Raw genomic sequence first — 21,487 nt, 5'->3', positions numbered from 1 at the left:
ACGAGCGACCAACTATTCGACAAGTAGCAAGAGTAATTGGGGAAATGGTAGCAGCATTTCCGGCTACACAATTCGGACCTTTGCACTATCAAAAAATTTACAGAGAGCAAAGGTACAGGCAATAAAACGACATGCAGGTCACTATGATCGTGTCATGAACTTACCCACTGAAGCAATATCAGAGCTACAGTGGTGGGCAGAAAACGTTTGGCATAGTTTCAGCCCTATCTTTATCACTAACCCTACTTTAGTTATTCAAACAGATGCCAGTGCTCAAGGCTGGGGAGCGACTAACTCCATATCCAGCACAGGTGGTAGATGGACTAACCTAGAGTCATCATTACTACTTACACTGGGCATTAACTATCTAGAGATGTTGGGCGCCTTTTATGGTTTAAAAGCATATGTATCTAATATGCAGCACTTGCATGTTCGGTTACAAATTGATAAATACTACGGTGATGGCTTATATTAACCATATGGGTGGCATAAAATCATTATCATGCGAGAAATTGGTCAACATGATTTGGCAATGGTGTGTCGAAAGACATATTTGGCTATCAGCTACTTACCTACCAGGTAAGCTAAACACCCATGCCATGAGAAAATTAAATGCCTGGGTTGCAAGTTTGAACAGACCTTACCTGGAACTGGGATTGTCCAAACAAACCATCACCACCATGTCAGCATCCTTTTGAACATCCACCAAGAGGCAGTACTTAACCAGCATCAAAAAAGGGAGAAGTACTGCCAGGAAACAGGGACAACATACGCAACAGCCACAGCCACCAACATACTGGAGTTCCTGGCCTATCTACACCACGATGTAGGGATCAGCTACAGTGCCATCAACACAGCGCAGAGTGCTCTTTCTGCTTATCTCAAACCAGCGCCAGGACAACAGGCGATGGGATCCCATCCACTGGTGGTAAAACTGATGAAAGGCATTTACAATATCAAGCCCTAAACCCAGGTATACCCATATTTGGGATATCAGTGTGGTCCTGACATATCTCAGGGAATGGCCATCAGCCAGATCCCTCGGCCTCGAGCAAGCTACACTAAAGACGCTCATGTTGATGGCACTTGTATCCGCTCAGAGGATCCAGTCACTACACCTATTGCGACTGGACAACATGATCACAGCTCCAGACCAGATCTGTCGTTATCCAGCGACTGATCAAACAGAGCAGACCAGGAACACCTAATCCAGTCGTGGCTTACCCACCAGAACCACGGTTATGTGCCATGACCCACCTATTATCATCCTACATAGACACAACCAAAATATTCGAGGGAGATGAAAAGCCTTGTGGGTCAGTCACAAAAACCTTATGGTCGGGTGACGAGCCAAACCATTGCGAGATGGCTCAAGCAGGTGCTAGAAACTGCTGGGATAAACACTAACATGTACAAATTTTATTCCACCAGGGCAGCATCCATGTCGACGGCTAAAGAATGGACATGCCTATAGACCACATCCTACCTACAGCAGGATGGTGGGGGGGGGGGGGAAAGACCGTTCAGAAATTTTATAATAAGCCGTTGGCAAAACCTGGTTTATTTGCAGTAAAGATTTACGAACTGCAAATATTTAATTTAAGCCCAGGGCAGCAACTTAATTCTTTGTTGTTATTGTTTTAAAAAATACCATTGTGTTTTTCTACAAATAGACTCATTGGTTGATTACGATAACACTTCCTCCCTCAAGAACTTCGGCAGTGAGTGAAATGAAACTGTTACACGGTTTGAAATCACAGAGCTTTGAAATCTTCACGTAGTCACTCGCGTGACTCCGAAGTAAAATAGTAAGATTAAACGAGAACTTACCAGTTTGAAGTTTGATCTGTATTTTATGAGGAGTTACGATGAGGGATTACGTGCCCTCCGCTCCCACCCTCATTATATGGATCAAACTAATAAATTGATGTCTCCTTATCTTTACTATGTTTACTTCAAATAACTGTGTCTATCTGTGATTCCACACCGCTGCTTGGAAGTATGCCGCGCCTGCGCACTGAGCGGGTTCTTCACGTAATCCCTCATCGTAACTCCTCATAAAATACAGATCAAACTTCAAACTGGTACGTTCTCGTTTAATCTTACTATTTTATTGGAGAGCAACATGGACTTGATTAGTGGAGGTTGTGTTGAAGTTGGAGTTGGAGTTGGTCATACAGCAGAGTAACAGGCCCTTCGACCCGCTGAGTCCATGCTGACAATAAACTACCCGTCAAAACTAATCCTACATATTATTCTGCCCACATTCTCATCAACACCTTTCAGATTCCACACCTCACCTTTAGTTTAGAGATACAGGGTGGAATCAGGCCTTTAGGCCCACCGGGTCCACACCGACCAGCTATCCCCACACTACCCTACACACACTAGGGACAATTTTACATCTATACCAAGCCAATTAATCTACAAACCTTGACCTCATTAGAGTGTGAGAGGAAACCGGAGCAGCCGGAGAAAACCCACGCGGTCACGGGGAGAAAGTACAAAGACCGTACAGACAGCACCCGTAGTCAGGATCAAACCCGGGTCTGTGGTGCTGTAAGGCAGCAACTCTACTGCTGTGTCGCCTTCTCACTTACAGCAATTTACAGAGTCCAAGTAACCTACAAACTGGCACGTCTTTAGGATATAGGAGAAAACCAGAGCACGTATGGGAAACCCATGCGGTCACAGGAAGAACGTGCAAACTCCAAGCAGACAACGCCTACGGTCATAATCGAACCCAGTCTTTGCTGCTAAGAGGCAGCATCTCTACCAGCTGTGCCACTGTGCCGCTCTATGGGGAGAGGCTGTTTCCTCTCGTGGGAGAATCTAGTACTGGGGCCAATGATTATAAAATAGCGGATTGCAAATCTGACGCAGTGGCAAGATGAAATATTTTTCTCTGAGAAGGTCATGAGCTTTCGGAACTCCCTTCCTCCAAGGACAATGGAAGCCGAGTCTTTGAACATTTTTATGGCAGAGGTAGATAAATTCTTGATAAAGTGGCGGGGGAAAAATTACCAGGGAAAGGTGGAAATGTCAAGTTGAGGTCACAGTAAAATCAGCCATTGTCTTACTCAACTACTGGAAAGGTTTGAGGGTTTGGTTGTTCATATGCTAGTCTCGTCCTGTGCTATGAAGCGATAGCAGGAGAACAACCATTGACAATCACAAAGAGAAACAATAAATTTCCCAACAACACCACAAACTCCCAGAACAATAACTTTAAAGTTGCTGTGCCTTTTGTTTTGTCAGTAAAATTAACCTCACTGCTTTGAGCCTGAGAAGCTGACGTGTATTGTGCAGCCGCTGACTATAATTACTGTTGGGAGCGGTCCAACAAATGTTTCCAGCAGCTTCACTGCGGCCAATCCACTGCTGCTTAGGTGGGTGCTGTGGAAATACATCAAATATAAATCCACTGTTGTTATTTCTCAGTGTGCCATAGAATGCCTGCAGTAATTCCTGTCTTATTTCCAACCTCAGTCTTCTTTGCAACAGGGCAGAAAGCAAAAGCTAGCGATGTCTCCAAGCAATTATTTAAGAAGGGCACATGGCAAAAAGAAAATCCAAAATGCACATTTTTCTCCATCTAGCTCTTGCATATTAAGATACAGAGTACTTGTGAACCGTAATAGGAGACTTACGTTTAGGGATAAATAATGATGCCCAATTCAGAACCTAAAACCGGATTTGGCCAATGTTTGGTGCATTAAACACGTACTAAAATTTTATCTTATTGCCTAATTAGGAGTGCCTAAATCTATTGGGAAATCGTGTCATCCTCACTTAAGAAATTACCATAATGGTTTACTCCCATTTAAAACCATTGAAAGCTTGTATATCTACAGACAAGTAACTGCAGCCTGAGGTTGAGACTGGCATCTCGTTCATGTACTGCCCACTGGAAACAGTCACCATGGCAAAAGAGGTCTCTTCAACTCAGTCCCACAAGCTGCTCCAGAGATGATGAGCAGAACACGAGTAGGGCAGCTTGGTGGAGCAGCGGTTGAGTGGCACTACCTTACAGTACCACAGACCCAGGTTCAATCCTGACAGCAGGTGCTTGTCTATATGGAGGTGGTACCTTCTCCCCGTGACCTGCGTGGAGTTTCTCCAAAATCTTCAGTTTCCTCCCACACTCAAGACATACAGGTTTGTTGATTAATTGACGGTATAAATGTAAAATGTCCCTAGTGTGTTAGTGTACGGGGATTGCTGGTCGGCATGGACTCGGTGGGCCGAAGGGCCTGTTTATGCGGTGTCTCCCTGAACTCTACACTAAACTAAACACAAAGGGCTAGAATAAATCAATAGGTCAGGCAGCATCTGTGGAGGGAATGGGCATTCGATGTTTTGAGTTGGGACCCTTCTTCAGACTGATGAAATAGGGGGAGAGAAAACTGGAGAGAGAGGTGGGAGACGAGGCACAGCCTGGCAAGTGATAGATGGATACAGGTGAAAAGGGGAGGGGGGGGGGGGTTTCTATGATAGAGTCATAGAGTGATACAGTGTGGAAACAGGCCCTATGGCTCAACTTGCCCACACCGGCCAACATGTCACAGCTACACTATTCACACCTGCCTGGACTTGGTCCATATCCCTCCAAACTTGTCCTATCCATGTACCTGTCTAACTGTTTGTTAAATGTTGGGATAGTCCCAGCCTCGACTACCTCTTCTGGCAGCTCATTCCATACACCCACCACCCTTTGTGTGAAAAGGGGTGATGGATCGAGATGGAGAGAGATGGGGGGGATAAATCAAGGAGGGAAGGAGAAAATGAAATGCAGAAGGATTACATTTTATAATGCGGAGTACTGGAGCCCTCTCGCACCTGACTAGGCCCGCATGACATGATCTTTCTGCTGCCAAGGCCAGAGACCACAGAATTGAGAGCACAGATTGCTCAAACTTTGTCGATGATGTTTGCCTCCAAAAGGTCAGCACTTGTAAATCAATATGGGGAAGTTAGTGAAAATAAAACCAATGTCCCTTTGGGGAGACCGATAATCTTCATGTGTTGTTTTGGCTTTGTGATTGAGGTATTACCGAGAATGAACAAAGAAAGTTGCAGGTCGTGACCTATCGATCCAGTCTTGAGTCAGTGGGTCAGAAATGTACATTGACGATATCATCAGATGCTGAAAATGTAGTCTGGAAATGACATTGATTTCAGGATAAATTATGAAAGAAATCTATTTTTTAAATATGGCTAAAAAAACTATATAAGGCCATCTAAAATACATTTGAATGCTCAGGAAGATGAGGGGATGATCTTATAGAGGTGTACAAAATCATGAGAGGAATAGCTCGGATATGCGCATAGAGTCTCTTGCCCAGAGAAGGGGAATCGAGAACCAGAGGACATAGGTTTAAGATGAGGGAGGAGAGATTTGATAAGAACCTGAGGAGTAACATTTCACACAAAGTGTGGTGGGTATATGGAACGAGCTGCTAGAGGTGATAGTTGAGGCAGGTATTATTGCAATATTTAACTAACATTTAAGGGCCTGTCCCACTTGGCCGTCATTTACGCGACAGGCCGGCAGTGACTGACGTGCGACGGTCGCGCGCGTCGTCACCTGTCATCATGCTCCTTCAAATATTTTATCTGCTATGCAAGTAGAATTCAGCGTATTGACATCATTTGTTAAGTGAAACATTGATAAAATTATTGTTTGCTGGAAAAATTCATTTACTTTTAAACTTTCTGAATTACTGCCAACAGACACAAAATTGTATTTCATTATAGCAGTTTGAGGGTTTTAACCCAGTTTAAGAATTAGTTTGCAATTTTTTTTTTAAATGGTGTTAGTAAAATTGTTGGTGGTTATTTAAAAAAAACCTAATTTGGTTACTAGTGTTCTTTTAGGATATAAAATCTGCAATCCTTACCTGGATGTTAACTTTTACTTATTAAGATGTTACTCTGAAGGCATTACTCTGAAAAAGCATTGATGCTTACGGCGTCATTATTTTCTCATTGTGGCCGACTGCGTATGGGCGGCGCGCTGCGGTGCATGGTTGCGCACGGTGACGTAATCATGCGTCAGCACGCGCTACACGTACGAGGTCAGGACGCCTGCGTGCGACTGCAGTACGCCCGTGTGCGTACGCAATACATCACGCCGGAGGCGCACGAAGATTTTGTGCCCTACAAAATCCCGGAGCTCCACACGCTACCGTGCGTCTCAACGCGACGACGAGGTCACGTAAATGGAGCGCAAATGACGGCCAAGTGGGATAGGCCCTTTAGACAGGTACATGGAGAGGACAGGTTTAGAGGGATAGGGGCCAAATGCAGGCAGATGGGACAAGTGTAGATGGGACATGTTGGCCGTTGTGGGCAAGTTGGGCACTGTTTCCATGTTGTTTCCACACTGTAAGGCTCAATGACTCTCTGACTCTATTTGGATAGGTACATGAATAGGAAATGTTTAGAGGGATTTGGGCCAAACATGGGCAGGTGGCACCAGCGTAGATGGAGCATTTTGTTTGACATGGGTAAATTGGGCCAAAGGGCCTGATTCCGAGCTGTATGACTCTATCACACCATCTATCTATAAGTGCCTGGTTAATTTTCCAGTAGATGGGATTTCAACAGGAAATGTGGATAAACACCGTAAAATGTGTGGGGCATGATTTTTATGAGCCATGTACACACAATAAAGTGAAAGGAGTTTATTTCTAATCCGATTTCCAGAGCGCAATACTGAATTTACAAACGATTTATGTAATGAAATTACATTCAGTAGGATCAGTAACAAAATTATACTTCTATCTGGAATGAAATGAAACAAAGACATCTCGATTAAGCAGATGAAAACATCAATGCACCATAATTTCAACCCTTTAGAGATTATAATTGTAGATGCACCGTGTGGTTTAAGTGTAATCTAAATAAATATTTCCTTTTCATGATTTGAATGATAAATAAAACTCTCATTAATCACCACGATAGGAGTTAGCCTCTAAATTACAGTATGTGGCTATTTTGGTGTGCAGTTGCAATTACAAGCAGTATAATGGAGTGAGTTATTATATTGTGGATATTGCTTTAATCACTTGTCAGCACAACTGACATGGAGTTGATGTATTTTGCATAAACAGTATATTAATAAAATGAATTCAAGGCTAAAATATTTTGTAAAAAACTGCTTTGAGTTTTACTATCAAACTAGTTAGGATCACATACATTGATTACAATGTTTAATCTTCAAAAGATTGACATCAATTTATTTTAAATTCTGTGATTGAATACTGCCCTCGTCACATATATTTGCAGGTCATTCATCGTTCTAGACAGTGTGGAATTGCTTGCTATTCTCTATGTAGAATGAGGCAACAGTAACATTCCAGAAATGATGGCTAAACACTTTAGATCTTAGTAAGGATGTGGAAGCTTTGGATAGGGTGCAAAACGTTTACCGGTGTGCTGCCTGGATTGGAGGGTAATTATCTAGGAGAAGAGGTTGGACAATCTCGGATCGTTTTCCCTGGAGCGTCAGAGGCTGAGGGGAATCCTTATAGAAGTTTATGAAATAATAAGTCATAGATAAGGTAGATGGGCAGAATCTTTTCCCAGGGTGGAAATGTCAAATACTCAAGGGCATTGCTTTAAGATCCGAGAGATGGAAATTTAAAGGGGAATTTTTTTTACATGGAGCATGGTAGGTGCCTGGAATGCAATCCGGGGTGGTGGTGGAAGCGGATACATAGTGGTGGTTAAGGGGTTTTCAGATAGGCACAAGGACACGCAGACGACAGAGGGATATCGATTATGTGCAGGCCGAAGGGATTTGTTTAATTTGGCCTCATGTTCAGCATAGACATCGTGGACCAAAGAACCTGTTCCTGTGCTGTTTTACTGCTCTGTGTTCTATGTTTCCAACTTATTCCATGAGCATGGATATTAGATGGATGAGCTTAGTTCCATCTATTTTCCCATTTCTGCACATCTATACAGATTTATAATTTAAATTATAATCTGTAATTTAGGGAACATTGTGCTAGATTCTATATCTTAATTTCTACAATTTAAATTTGGTACAATACAATACGAGATGATAGAACTTTATTTATCCCAGGAGGGAAATTGGTCTGCCAATTCGAATCATTGATTATGCTGTAAAAGAACTAAAGCAGTTTTTTCAGTGCAAGTCAAATCCAAATCTTTACTAACTCAATTTTGGCTCATTTTGCAAAGTACACAAATATCATAACAGTGCATACATTGACAGACTCAGCACTCTCCTCTGATAGTGTATCCCTGACTTCCTGATCCATACACTGCAACTGTAAAAATAGGCAACAAAATAGCTTTAGCAATATTTCTCAACCCTGGTGATCGACAAGTCTGCATTCTCAGCCCCTCACTATACTCCCCATAAACTCACAAAGATGTAGTCAAATTCTGCTCTAACCGCAGTTACAAGTTTGCAGATGACACTACCGTAGTGGCTAGATCTCAAACAATGATGAGATGGGGTACAGGAAGAGGACATAGAGCTAAGTGACAAGGACAACAACCTCATTCCCTCTCTGTTAGCAAAATGAAGGAACTGGTCATTGACTTCAGGAATCCGGGTGGAGTACATGCTCTTGTCTGTAACAATGGTGCTGAAGTGGACATGGTTGAGAGCTTCAAGTTTGTAGGTGTAAATATACCAATAATTTGGCATGGTCCAACCACATTGACACAACAGTTAAGAAAGCACGCCAATGTTTCTACATCTTCAGAAGACTAAGGAAATTCATTATGTCTCGAATCATTCAGCATGGCACGGTGAAGCAGCAGTTGAGTTGCTGCCTTACAGCACCAGAGACCAGGGTTCGATCCTGACTATGGGTGCTGTCTGTATGGAATTTGTACGTTCTCACCACGACTGTGTGGGTTTTCCCGGGTGCTCCAGTTTCCGCACACCATAGATGTCGTACAGATTGTAGGTTAAATGGCTTTGATCAAATAGTGTAAATTGTCCCCAGTGTGTCGGGTAGTGCTAATGTATGGGGATTGCTGGTTGGTAAGGATTTGGTGGACCGAAGGACCTGTTTCCATGCTGTATCTCTACACTAAAGTAAGCTAAACTAAACAAAACTCCTCCCTATTTCTACAGATGCAGCGGAGAATGTACACTATCCAGATGCATCACAGTTTGGTTCGCCATTTGTTCTTTCCCCAGACCATGAGAAATTACAGAGATTTGGACACAGCCCAATTCATCACACAGACCAGCCTCTCCCCAACTGCCCCCCCTGCCGACCCCCTTTGACTCCATCTACACCACACTGCCTCGGGAAATCAGGCAATGTAATCAAAGGCCACTCTCACCACTGTGATTCTCTTTTCTCCCCTCTCCCACCAGGCAGAAGATATAAAAGCTTGAAAATACATACCACCAGTTTCAACAACAGCTTCTTCGCCCACTATTATCATTCTCTTGAATGGACCTTTCATTTGCTACAAATTACTACAAATGAATTCTTGGTCTTCCAATCTACCTCACTGTGGCTCTTGCACATTTTTTTCTGCACCTCTGTAGCTATAACACTATATTCTGCACTCGGTTTATTTTCGCTTTTGCACTACCTGATGTACTCATGTAAGGTATGTGTTGTATTAAAAGCAAGCAAAACAAAGATTTTCACTGTATCTCAGTACACGTGACAATAATAAACCAATACCCATTCAATTTTTCCCTAAGCAGTTGCACTTAACAATGCTAGGGGGGGAAAGCCCTAATGCCACTGAGTAACTGCTTTGAATTTACCTCATTTGTTATCTGCTTACTGGATATTATTATTAAGCTGCACATGCTCATATTTTGCCTTGAGGTGTACAATGCCATTTCTGCCACATGTAAATTTTAGGACAATATTATTTTGCTTCAACTCTCAGAAGAGCTACTTACGGAATACATGCATGAGCATATTGGCTGACCTCTCACTTGGTGCCTATCCCTGTGGATGCAATCAAAATACGAGCTATTGCATAGACTATCAAATTCAGCACCTTGAAATATACATCAATTTGCCTGCAGTTCTAGAGCCATTCTGACTTGTATTCCCATAGTATGTATATACAACCTTTGGCTTTAACCAAGTATTATGTAGCTTTATGTCAACTTTCATTTCTATGGTAGAGATTTTCCCACACGTATTACTGCCAAATAGTAACTCCATTCAGATCAACTCTCTCGGATTACTGCTGCCACTCTTAACTCCCAAAAATAAAATCATCAGTGTTGAAACTCTACTGTACAGTGCAGCAATTGAACAAAAATCTCCACTATATTCAAGCTGGCCCCCTCCAGCAGAAGAAGGCTACTCTATATTTGTGAGGCCTGCTTCAACAAGACTCGGAGGGGACACAATGTTGTGGAGTCCAGTGACTTTTTTTTTTTTTAATTAATATTATTATTAGAAGCAATGTACAGTAGTATAAACCGTGGCATATAACATAATACATTCCGTGTACAACATCTTGTTTTAAATTTAACAATAGAGAAATATCAGAAGCAAGAAAAAGAGAGAAAAGGAAAGATTAAGGAAAGTAGTGATGTGTAAACCCCTGGAGTACCACTCCAGGAGTTAACAATTGATAGTTTGTGGAAGGATAGAGAGAAAGAACCCATAAAGATGTAAAAAAAGAGGAAAAAAGAAAGGAAAAACAACAACAAAATAACAGAACAGAACAGAAAAGGGATATACCAACTTCATATCTTTCCACACCCCTCACCCAGTTTTGAAACGGTTAATTTCCAGAGTTATGTTGCACCATATTATACTTGTAAAAAATCGATGAAAGGAGACCATATCTTTAAGAATTGCTCTGATTTTCCTGCTAGGACGAATCTCATATCTTTGAGATGTAACGTTTCAGACATGCTTGTGGTCCACATTTTAAGCGTTGGGGTGGGTGCATTTTTCCAAAATTTGAGTATAAGTTTTTTTGCCGTTATCAAGCCATAGTTAAGGAAACAATTTTGAAATGAAGTTAGCTCAGAGTAGGCTTCCATTGTTCCAAAAATAATCAATTCTGTGTTGGGGTCCAATTTTATTTTAAATAGTTTCTTTTAAAAGATTTATTTCCAAAATTTATGGAGTTTTATGCAGGAGACGAAGGAGTGTGCTATGGTTGCTTCTTGAGATAAACATTTACCACAGATGGGGGAAAGAGTCCAGTGACTTTTAAATGATGTCTTTACCTCTTATTAGACATGTCCTCTGGTCCCCACACTCTTCATCAACATAACTCCGCTCAATGACGATGCTGACCACTAGGCACCACAAAGACCGGACCCCAGAGTCCTCGCACTCAAACATGACTCATACGCCAACACTCGGCAATCTATTGCTTCCTTGCCCTATCCCTGATGCCCTGATCCAACCCTCAAGGCACAATGAGAATTCATTTATGTCGTCCCCATCACCTTGTTCTGCAAGAATATAAGTCAGGCATTGCAATCCGCAGCATGGAATAAGGTGAACAGTCCACCAATGCTGGCCTAAGATGAGCTCAGGTACCCTAATTATTCACTGATCCCCTCAATTAAATTCTCCTCAACTCAACAGAAGCTTTTCATTGTACCATGGTACACGTGACAATAAACTAAAAGGCCAATGGAAGAGGTGACCTTTTGAGTCAAGATCCTTCATCAGAGTCTAAAGAAGGGTCTCGACCCGAAACATCACCTGTTCCTTTTCTCCAGAGATGCTGCCTGACCAGCTGAGTTACTTCAGCATTTTGTGTCCATTTTTGCTGTAAACCAGCATCTGCAGTTCCTTCTAACACATAAAAAAAAAGGCACAGATGGATTTAGCCGTGTCCAGCTCTCTTGTGGAGATGTGGCTCAAGCCAAGCTTACATTCCAAGCCTACTTTCCACCGTGTCCTTTATCGGGACCACAACTTGGGTGCGCAATTTTGTCTTTTGATGTCCACGTGTTAAAAATTGATATTTTCTGGAGATTCGTAGTAACAAATGCCCCTTCTTCACATTCAGTTAAAAAAAACACATCTCCCACTATCAAAATGCACAGGGTTATGTCCCCAGGAATTCAGAAGATTAAGTATTGATTTAATCAAAGTTGTTAGAATATATTTTAAGAGGAACTGATAGGATAGATAGAGAAGAATTTCGACTGTCTGGTTAATCAAAGAATAAGGAACATAATTAAGGGTTTAAAGGTTAATACAACATACTGCACCAAATTTTGAATTATGAATTTGAACACATTTTTACTTTGTTAACTAAAGGAAAGGGAAATGTGGCAAAAGGGTTTAATCACAATGAATGAAATAACAGAGGCAAAGTGCTAAATGACCTATCCACTTTCCTGTACCCCAATGCTCTTTCATCTCTTTCCAAATATGTATGGGACCCCTAATAGAGTCATTATATCATATAGGATGGAAACAGATCCTTCAGCCCAATCTGCCAATGCCGACCAACATGCCCCATCTACACTGGTCCCACCCACCCGCGCTTGGCCCATAACTCTCTAAACCTATCTTATCCAAATGTACCTGTCCAAATGTCTCTTAAATGTTATGATAGTACCTGTCTCAACGACCTTCTCTGGAAACTCTTTCCGTATATCTACCACCCTTTGTGTGAAACAGTTAAATGTAATCAGTTTTTTGTGCAATGTAGATAGTTTGTATTAGAATGCACCTGAAGTTCAACTTGCAAGAAAACTCTTCAATATCCATTGAACTTTAATTTCAACCATTTACCCATTAAACATTTTTAAAAGAGGCACAAAGAACCGCAGATACTGCAAACTTGACCAAAACCACAAAGCGCTGGAGTAATACCGCGGTCCAGGCAGCATCTGTGGAGGGACTGGATAGGCAATGTTTCATGTTGTGACCCATCTTTGGTTTGGAAGTACTGTATATCTTGAAAGCTTTCATGATGGTGATAGTTTTAACGATGATTGAGCATTTTAATGATAATAATCAGCTGCTGCTCCTTTGATTTATGTTGAAGTGTGCATCTTTCCTCTCCAAATATCAATACAAATCGTTAAAAAAATTGCCAATCTCTGTTGCTAATTTTAATTTGTAGCAAATGATGCAGATGAGATCTAATTAGGTTATTGTGTGAGCACCGTTCTCTAACAGAAGGTGCAGTCTGTTATCACTTACTGCAACACCAAGGAGACTATGAAGCAACAACATAGTGATGCAAAAACAGATATAGTACTTTTTGCATCAAATTTTATTGTTAGATGAGCAGATATAACTAAACCAAAAGTACAAAAATACTAATCTGAAATCCCATATTTCCTATTGACATAAAATTGGTCGTGTTTTATTCGCAAGTGCGACTTTGAATGATTCCTGTTTTGTGACACAAATTGCAACGTCAGCTATTGCAGTGAACGATGAATTGAATAATAACATGGAATTAACAATATCTGGAGAAAGATAATTAGCACCAAAGCTCACTGCAAATTTGATGGTGATGCTGAAGAGATGATGGAAGACAGCCCTCAAGTTTCCCAATTCTAAAGTCCCTTGGTTTCACGTTTCACAGATCGTTCATAAGTTCATGAGTCACAGGAGCAGAATTAGGCCATTCGGCCCATCGGGTCTACTCCACCATTCAATCATGGCTGATCTATATGTTCCTCTCAACCCCATTCTCCTGCCTTCTCCCCATAACCTTTGACACCCTCATCAATCTCTGATTTAAAAATGCCCAAACACTTGGCCTCCATAGCCCAATTCCACAGATTCATCACCCTCGGGCGAAAGAGATTCCTCCTCCTTTCTAAAGTTACGTACTTTTATTCTGAGGTTCTCTGGTCCTAGACTCTTCCGTTAGTGGAAACATCCTCTCCACATCCAAGTCAAGTCAAGTCAATTTTTTTCTATAGCACTTTTAAAAAACAACTCTCGTTGACCAAAGTGCTTTACATTGGTGGAGGTACTAACGTTATACAACATTGGTTCATAGATTAAGTACATACATAAATACATACATAGAGCCTTCCCTCAAAGGACGTCAAGAAAGGCTTGAGAGTAAAGATGAGTTTTAAGTTTCGACTTAAAAAAGTCGATGGAGGGGGCAGTTCTGATGGGAAGAGGGATGCTGTTCCACAGTCTAGGAGCTGCAACCGCAAAGGCGTACTCGCCCCTGAGCTTATGCCTAGACCGCGGGATGTTCAGTTACCCGAAGTCGGCCGATCTGAGGGACCTGGAGGTGGTGTGGTGGGTAAGCAGCCTTTTGATGTAGGTGGGGGCAAGCCCGTTAAGGCAGGAGGAAATAAATGTGTGGATGATCATTTCGAGGTCATCAAACTGGAGGAATTGTTTTATTTTAGCTATTGTCCGAAGCTGAAAGAAGCTAGCTTTTACCACATTTGACTTGATTTGACTTGTTTGTCAAATTTCAATGCTGAGTCAAATATCACGCTAAGGTTTTTGACGTGAGGTTTGAGTAATGGGGTAAGGCTTCCAAGGCTGCCTGCTATCGTTTTATTTGAGTCCGAGGGGCCGAGAAGGATGACTGCAGACTTACTCTCGTTTAGTTGGAGGAATTTCTGGGCCACCCAACACTTTATATCCTCGAGGCAGTGGATAAGGTTAAGTAGATTTGATGGGTTGTTGGGCTTCAGGGGGAGATAGAGTTGTGTATCGTCTGCATAGCAATGGAAGGAAATGCCGTGCCTTTGAATGACTTGGCCTAAGGGGAGCATATACAGGGAGAAGAGAATGGGGCCAAGGATGAAACCTTGTGGAACCCCGCAGCAGAGGCTGGCTGGGGAGGAGAAAGAGTTGCCTATGTTAGTAGAGATACTCCTACCTTTGAGGTAGGAGATGAACCAGCTCAGGGCAGTGCCATCAATACCAACCCCATACCGGAGACGGTCAATTAGGATGGTGTGGTCGACAGTGTCAAATGCTGCACTGAGGTCGAGAAGGAGCAGGATTGCACAGTCGCCGGAGTCAACAGTGAGCCGTAGGTCATTACGTACCTTCAACAAGGCAGACTCTGTGCTGTGGTGGGCCCTGAAACCTGATTGGAAAGTTTCCAATATCGTATATTGGTGAAGGTAAGGCATAAGTTGACTTAAAATTATCTTTTCAAGGGCTTTGGAAGGAAAGGCAGTTTTGAAATGGGTCTGTAGTTGCTTGGCAAGGTGGGGTCGAGGTTAGGTTTTTTCAGGAGGGGCTGGACCCCACCGCATGGTTGAAGCAGGTAGGTACAGTGCCAGTGGCCAGAGAGCTGTTGAAGATGGCGAGGATGCTGGGACCGGCTATTGTAATGACATCCTTTAGAAGATGGGACAGTGTCGAGGGGGCAGGTGGTAGGTTTCATGGTGGTGAGCAGTTTTACAAGGGAGGGTAGAGTAACGGGTTGGAAACAGTCTAATTTTGAAGAACAGACCAATGACACCGCCAGGTCACGGATGGGAGGGGAAATATTAGATCTGATGTTATTAACTTTGCTGGTGAAAAATGTAGTAAATTCCTCGCCCTTAGCAGGGGACCCAGTTAAGCTGGTGCTGGGGGAAGGACAAATGATAGAGGTGATGGTACTAAAAAGGACCTTGGAGTTATGAGCGTCTTTGGAAATAAGGGCGGAAAAGTATTTTGTTCTTGTAGATTTTACTGCTTCCTGGTATTTGTGAAGATTGTTTTTCAGAAGTGGATCCACATCCACTTCATCCAGGATTTTCATCATCCCTGGTTCCTGGTCAATAAATTTCATATCTAATATATTGCTCCTCCAGCAGGGAAACAACCATTTCTTGACCCAGTTCCAAGTAATAAAAATCTAAAGAATATGGGAAACACTTGGGAAATAGTAAACACGAAACATAAGGATGGGAAAATAAGTAAGATTAGTTAAGCAGATGGGAAATAAAGCTGAGGGAAATGGCAGCATTTCAGTGTAATAATAAAGGAAATTTTTTTTGGAAAGGGAACAAATTATAGGGATATAAAGTAAAATCTTGCTTGGATGAATTGAAATCTAAAATAGTCAAAAACATCATTCATGAAAAATACCTAAGGGAGGGATTGGAAATACTTATATACTACCTTCTCACATCTTCGGATCATGTCAAACAGTTTGGAACAGCGTAGAACATAGAACAGTACAACACAGAATAGGCCCCTCGGCCCACAAAGTTTGTGCTGAACGTGATGCCAAGTTAAGATAAATTCAATTACATGCACATGATCCATATCCCTCCATTCCCTGCATACCTGTGCCTAGCTAAAAACCTCTTAAAGGCCAATATCATATCTGTCTCCACCAACACCGCCAAGAAAATATTAGTAAACTCTCCAGACGTTATATCAAAATATTAAATTGCCTGAGCATTGGCTTCAAGAGCCTTATGGTTTCAAGCATGGTATCTTTCCACAATTCTGTGGCATGTAACTGTAAATTTTCATCAAACATGGAACAACAATTGTGAAATCAATAAATCATTGGTTCATGACATAGTAGGAGGCCATTCAACAATACAACAAATAAATATTCAAGATTCAAGAGTTTATTGTCATGTGTCCCAGATAGGACAATGAAATTCTTGCTTTGCTTCAGCACAACAGAATATAATAGGCATAAATAAATACAGAAGAGAACTGATCAGTGTGACCATATACCAATGAATATATATATACACACATAAATAAACAGATAAAGTGCAATGGGCTATTAATAATCAGAGTTTTGTTTGAGTTGAGTTTAATAGCCTGATGGCTGTGGGGAAGTAGCTATTCCTGAACCAGGATGTTGCAGATTTCAGGCTCCTGTACCTTCTACCTGAAGGCAGCGGGGAGATGACATGGGAGATGGGATAAAAACATTTTTCACACAGAGAGTGGTGAATCTGTGGAATTCTCTGCCACAGAAGGTAGTTGAGGTGAGTTCATTGGCTATATTTAAGAGGGAGTTAGATGTGGCCCTTGTGGCTAAAGGGATCAGGTGGTATAGAGAGAAGGCAGGTACAGGATACTGAGTTGGATGATCAGCCATGATCATATTGAATGGCGGTGCAGGCTCGAAGGGCCAAATGGCCTACTTCTGCACCTATCTTCTATGTTTCTATGTTTCAATGAGTGAGTGGCCAGGATGGTGTGGGTCCTTGATGATGCTGGCAGCCTTTTTGAGGCAGCGACTGTGATAGATCCCCTCGATGGTAGGGAGGTCAGAGCCAATGATGGACTGGGCAGTGCTTACAACTTTTTGCAGTCTTTTCCGCTCCTGGGCGCTCAGGTTGCCGAACCAAACCACGATGCAACCGGTCAACATGCTCTCTACCGTGCACCTGTAGAAGTTAGAGAGATTCCTCCTTGACATACCGACTCTCCGTAATCTTCTCAGGAAGTAGAGGCGCTGATGTGCTTTCTTTCTAATTGCATCCGTGTTCTCGGACCAGGAGAGATCTTCAGAGATATGCACGCCCAGGTATTTGAAGCTCTTGACCCTCTCCACCATCGACCCATTGATATAAACGGGACTATGAGTCCCCATCCTACCCCTTCCAAAGTCCACAATCAGTTCCTTGGTTTTGCTGGTGTTGAGGGCCAGGTTATTGTGCTGGCACCATTTGGTCAAACGGTCGATCTCACTTCTATACTCTGACTCATCTCCATCAGTGATACATCCCACAACAGTGGTGTCGTCAGCGAACTTGATGATGCAGTTCACACCATGACCGGCTACGCAGTCATGAGTATAGAGTGAGTACAGCAGGGGGCTGAGCACGCAGTCTTGAGGTGCTCCTGTGCGGATTGTTATCGAGGCTGACACATTTCCACCAATATGGACAGACTGTAGTCTGTGAATGAGGAAGTCGAGGATCCAATTGCAGAGGGATGCGCAGAGACCCAGTTCTGAGAGTTAGGTAACCAGCTTGGAGGGGATGATTGTGTTAAATGCCGAGCTGTAGTCAATGAATAACAGCCTGACATATGAGTTTTTGTTGTCCAAGTGGTCCAGAGTGGAGTGGAGAGCCAGCGAGATTGCATCCACCGTTGATCTGTTGTGGCGGTAAGCGAACTGCAGTGGGTTCAGGTTTTTGTCAAAGTAGGAGTTGATTTGCGCCATGATCAACCTCTCAAACCACTTCATCACCACCGACGTTAGTGCCACTGGTCGATAGTCATTGAGGCACGTCATCTTGCATTTCTTGGGCACCGGTATAATTGATGCCCTTTTTAAAGCAGGTGGGAACCTCAGACCTCAGAAGTGAGAGGTTGAAAATTTCCGTAAAAACGCCAGCCAGTTGGTCTGCACAGGTTTTTAGAACACAACCGGGTATGCCATGAGGTCCAGGCGCTTTCCGAGGGTTCACCCCTCTGAAGGATTTCCTGACGTCGACCTCAGTGACCGTGACCGAAATACCATCACAGCAAATGGGGGCTCGAGAAGGCACATCAGTGTTCTCCCTATCAAAGCATGCGTAAAACGCATTGAGCTCGTCAGGGAGTGAAGTTTCACTGACATGTGTGCTGCCTCCTGATTTTGCCTTGTAGGAGGTGATTGCATTCAGGCCCTGCCACAACTGCCGGACATCCGTCTCATCCTCCAGCTTGTAGCAGACTTGATTGAATGGCGGAGCAGACTTGATGGGCCGAATGGCCTAATTCTCCTCCTATCACTTATGACCTTATGAACTGATTTTTGAAGGAAAGAAGTTGTTCTTGAACCTGGAGATAACAGCCCTCAGACTCCTATACCTTCTTCAAAACAGTAGCAGTAAGATGAGAGCTTGGGTAGGGTGATGTGGGGTGTTTGTTGATATTAGCTGCCTTCTTGAAGCAGCTCTTCCTCTAGATCCCTTCATTGGTGAGGAGGTCTATGCCGGTGATAGACTAGACAATGACCACTTTCTGCAGCTTCCTTTATACTTGGCCATTCAAGTTATCAAACCAGCCCATGATATAACCAGCCATTATACTCTCGACCATACACCTGTAGAAGTTTGATAGAGTATTCAACAACATGTCGAATAACCTCAAACTTCTATGGAAGTAGAAGCATTGATGAGCTTTCTTGGTAATTGCATCAATATGCTGGGCCCAAGACAGATCATCAAGAGGCATCCAGGCGGTGAAGTGGTTGACTCTCTCCATCGCCATCCCTCTGATGAAGATAGGTGCATAGTTTTCCCTTCCAGAAGTGAGCAATCAATTTCTCTGCTCGAGCATTAGACGACCTCCCTTATATCATCAACATTACCAACTTTCATGTCAGAGAAGGGATCCGATACAAAACGTCGCCCGTCCTTTTTCTCCAGAGATGCTGCCTGACCCGCTGAGTCACATCAGCACTTTCTGTATATCTTTCATATCATCTGCATGATTCCTAATGAACCCTCCTTCCTTCTCCCTTTGCTTTGATCTCAGATGGTCATCAACTTTGCAAGTTGGTAAAATTAAAAAAAAAATAGATTTTAACATTTCCACAGATTAATCACAATATAAAATGGCATGCAAACAGGAGGAAGGAAATTGTATAGATTAACCTCCTGTTACAGGCAAACCAAACGGAGAAAGTGGGACGTCACAGACACTTTTGCAAATCTGCAATGTGGACTTGGCTTGAGTTAAGAATGTTAAATATGAATTTAGATTTGTTTTGTCTAGTTTATCTTAGTTTTGTTTAATTTAGAGATACAGCATGGAAACAGCCACTTTGGCCCACTGAGCCCACGGTGACCATAGATTCCTGCACACTAGCACTATTCTACACATACTAGGGACAATTCACAATTTTACTAAGCAAATTAACCTTTGGAGTGTGGGAGGAAATGGAGCGCCCGGAGAATATCCACGCAGGCCATGGGGAGAACGTACAAACTCGGCACAGACAGCACCCATAATCAGGATCAAACCTGGGTCTCTGGTGCTGTAAGGCAGCAGCTGTACCACTGCGCCACCGTCCTGCCCATTCTTACGTGACAGTTTGTTACTGTTTCCTCATGGATCTACACTCTCGATTGGCCTCACATGGAATATTTAATGGGTACAAGGGAACTGAGAAGTACTTTTCAAAACATGACCAAAGCAGGAAATTTTAGAAACCAAATAGAACACTCAATCTGTTTCATATTTGATTATACAGAATTGTAAAATAATCTACCAATCTTTTATTGAAACTTTGATGGGAACTTGACAAATTCCCCCTGGGGAGTGAGTATAAATAGGTAAAATATTTTACTGCTTCTCCAGGGTTTTGTCATTCATCCAGTGAAGTGGCTCCTGCAGATCAGAAAAAAATCTCATGGTAATTCTACACTAATGATTTATAATCTGCAAATGAATGGAGTAATAATAAATGCAATTCAATTCAATTTTTTAATTGAAATCCTGTTTAAATTTAAATTTCTATATTGCACTACTACTACGGACTGACGCAAAACTGCATTTCGTTGTACCCATACTCAGTATTTGTGCAATGACATTAAAGTTGAATTGAATTGAATTGAATTGAATTGAATTATCAGCCAGCGAAAAACAATGCCTGAATTCAATTGTGCAAATAATTTCTAGTAAGCTCGTTCTGATTTCTGCTCAAACAACTCCGGCAACAAGAGAGCAAACCTATTGATCTGATTATTTTGTTGAAGATTGTGCTGAGATGTACCTTTGTAAGAACTAATGAATTAATGGATATACAAGTCCAAACAGGTCAGACATTGATGACAATTTGGAAGAGTATGGAAAATCATGAATGTTAAAAAGAATAGAGTATATATTAGGGCAAAATAAAGTTAGGATGACTCGAAGCGTTCAATATCAGGCTTTGAAGTGGCCTTGCATTGGTTGTGGGGAAATTTTAATTTCTTGATGTCTCTTGGTGGAATTAGTCTAATGTTGAAAACAAGATTTCTACTGTTTAAGTAACATGGTATAAAATGAATTAGAATCTGGCAGAAACTTGTTCCCAGCTACTGCTGCCAATTCACAAGTAAGCACTAAACACTCTGTACTTGCAGTAAGGATTAACAGATGATAAGATACTAAGATCCTAATAATGTGGTTATGTTGCTGAACCAGCAGTCACCTAAACAGCTCGAAAACATATTTATTTAATTAAATGATCTGCACTAAACAGCCAGGATCAATAAAGGATCTACCAGATTGTCATAGACAAATTTCCTGAAATAGTCATGCCAGGTGCTTTACACCAAACCCTCAGCATGCAGTTGAATAGTTGCCTATTGAATTGGCCGAGCAAGTCACTCATTGACTGGTCTTGCTCTCAGCTAGAGCTGGCCATGCCAATTAAAAAAACATCCTTCAAATTAAAAAAATAACAATCTCATCCAACATTTCTCATGTAATGGTAAGCAAATAAAAATGCAGTTGCCGGAATCTGAAACAAAAACAGAAATGCTGGAAGAACTCCGGTGGGCATGCAGCCTCTGTGAAAAGAGAACCCCAGGTAATGGTTTAAGTCAAAGTCCATTTCTGTTTTTATTTTTCACCAGAAGCCAAGCATAATCCTT

Source organism: Amblyraja radiata, chromosome 5, assembly GCF_010909765.2.
Source record: "Amblyraja radiata isolate CabotCenter1 chromosome 5, sAmbRad1.1.pri, whole genome shotgun sequence".
In the NCBI taxonomy this organism is placed as follows: Eukaryota; Metazoa; Chordata; class Chondrichthyes; order Rajiformes; family Rajidae; genus Amblyraja; species Amblyraja radiata.
The sequence above is the reverse complement of the archived record's forward strand: the minus strand, read 5'-3'. Positions refer to the sequence as shown.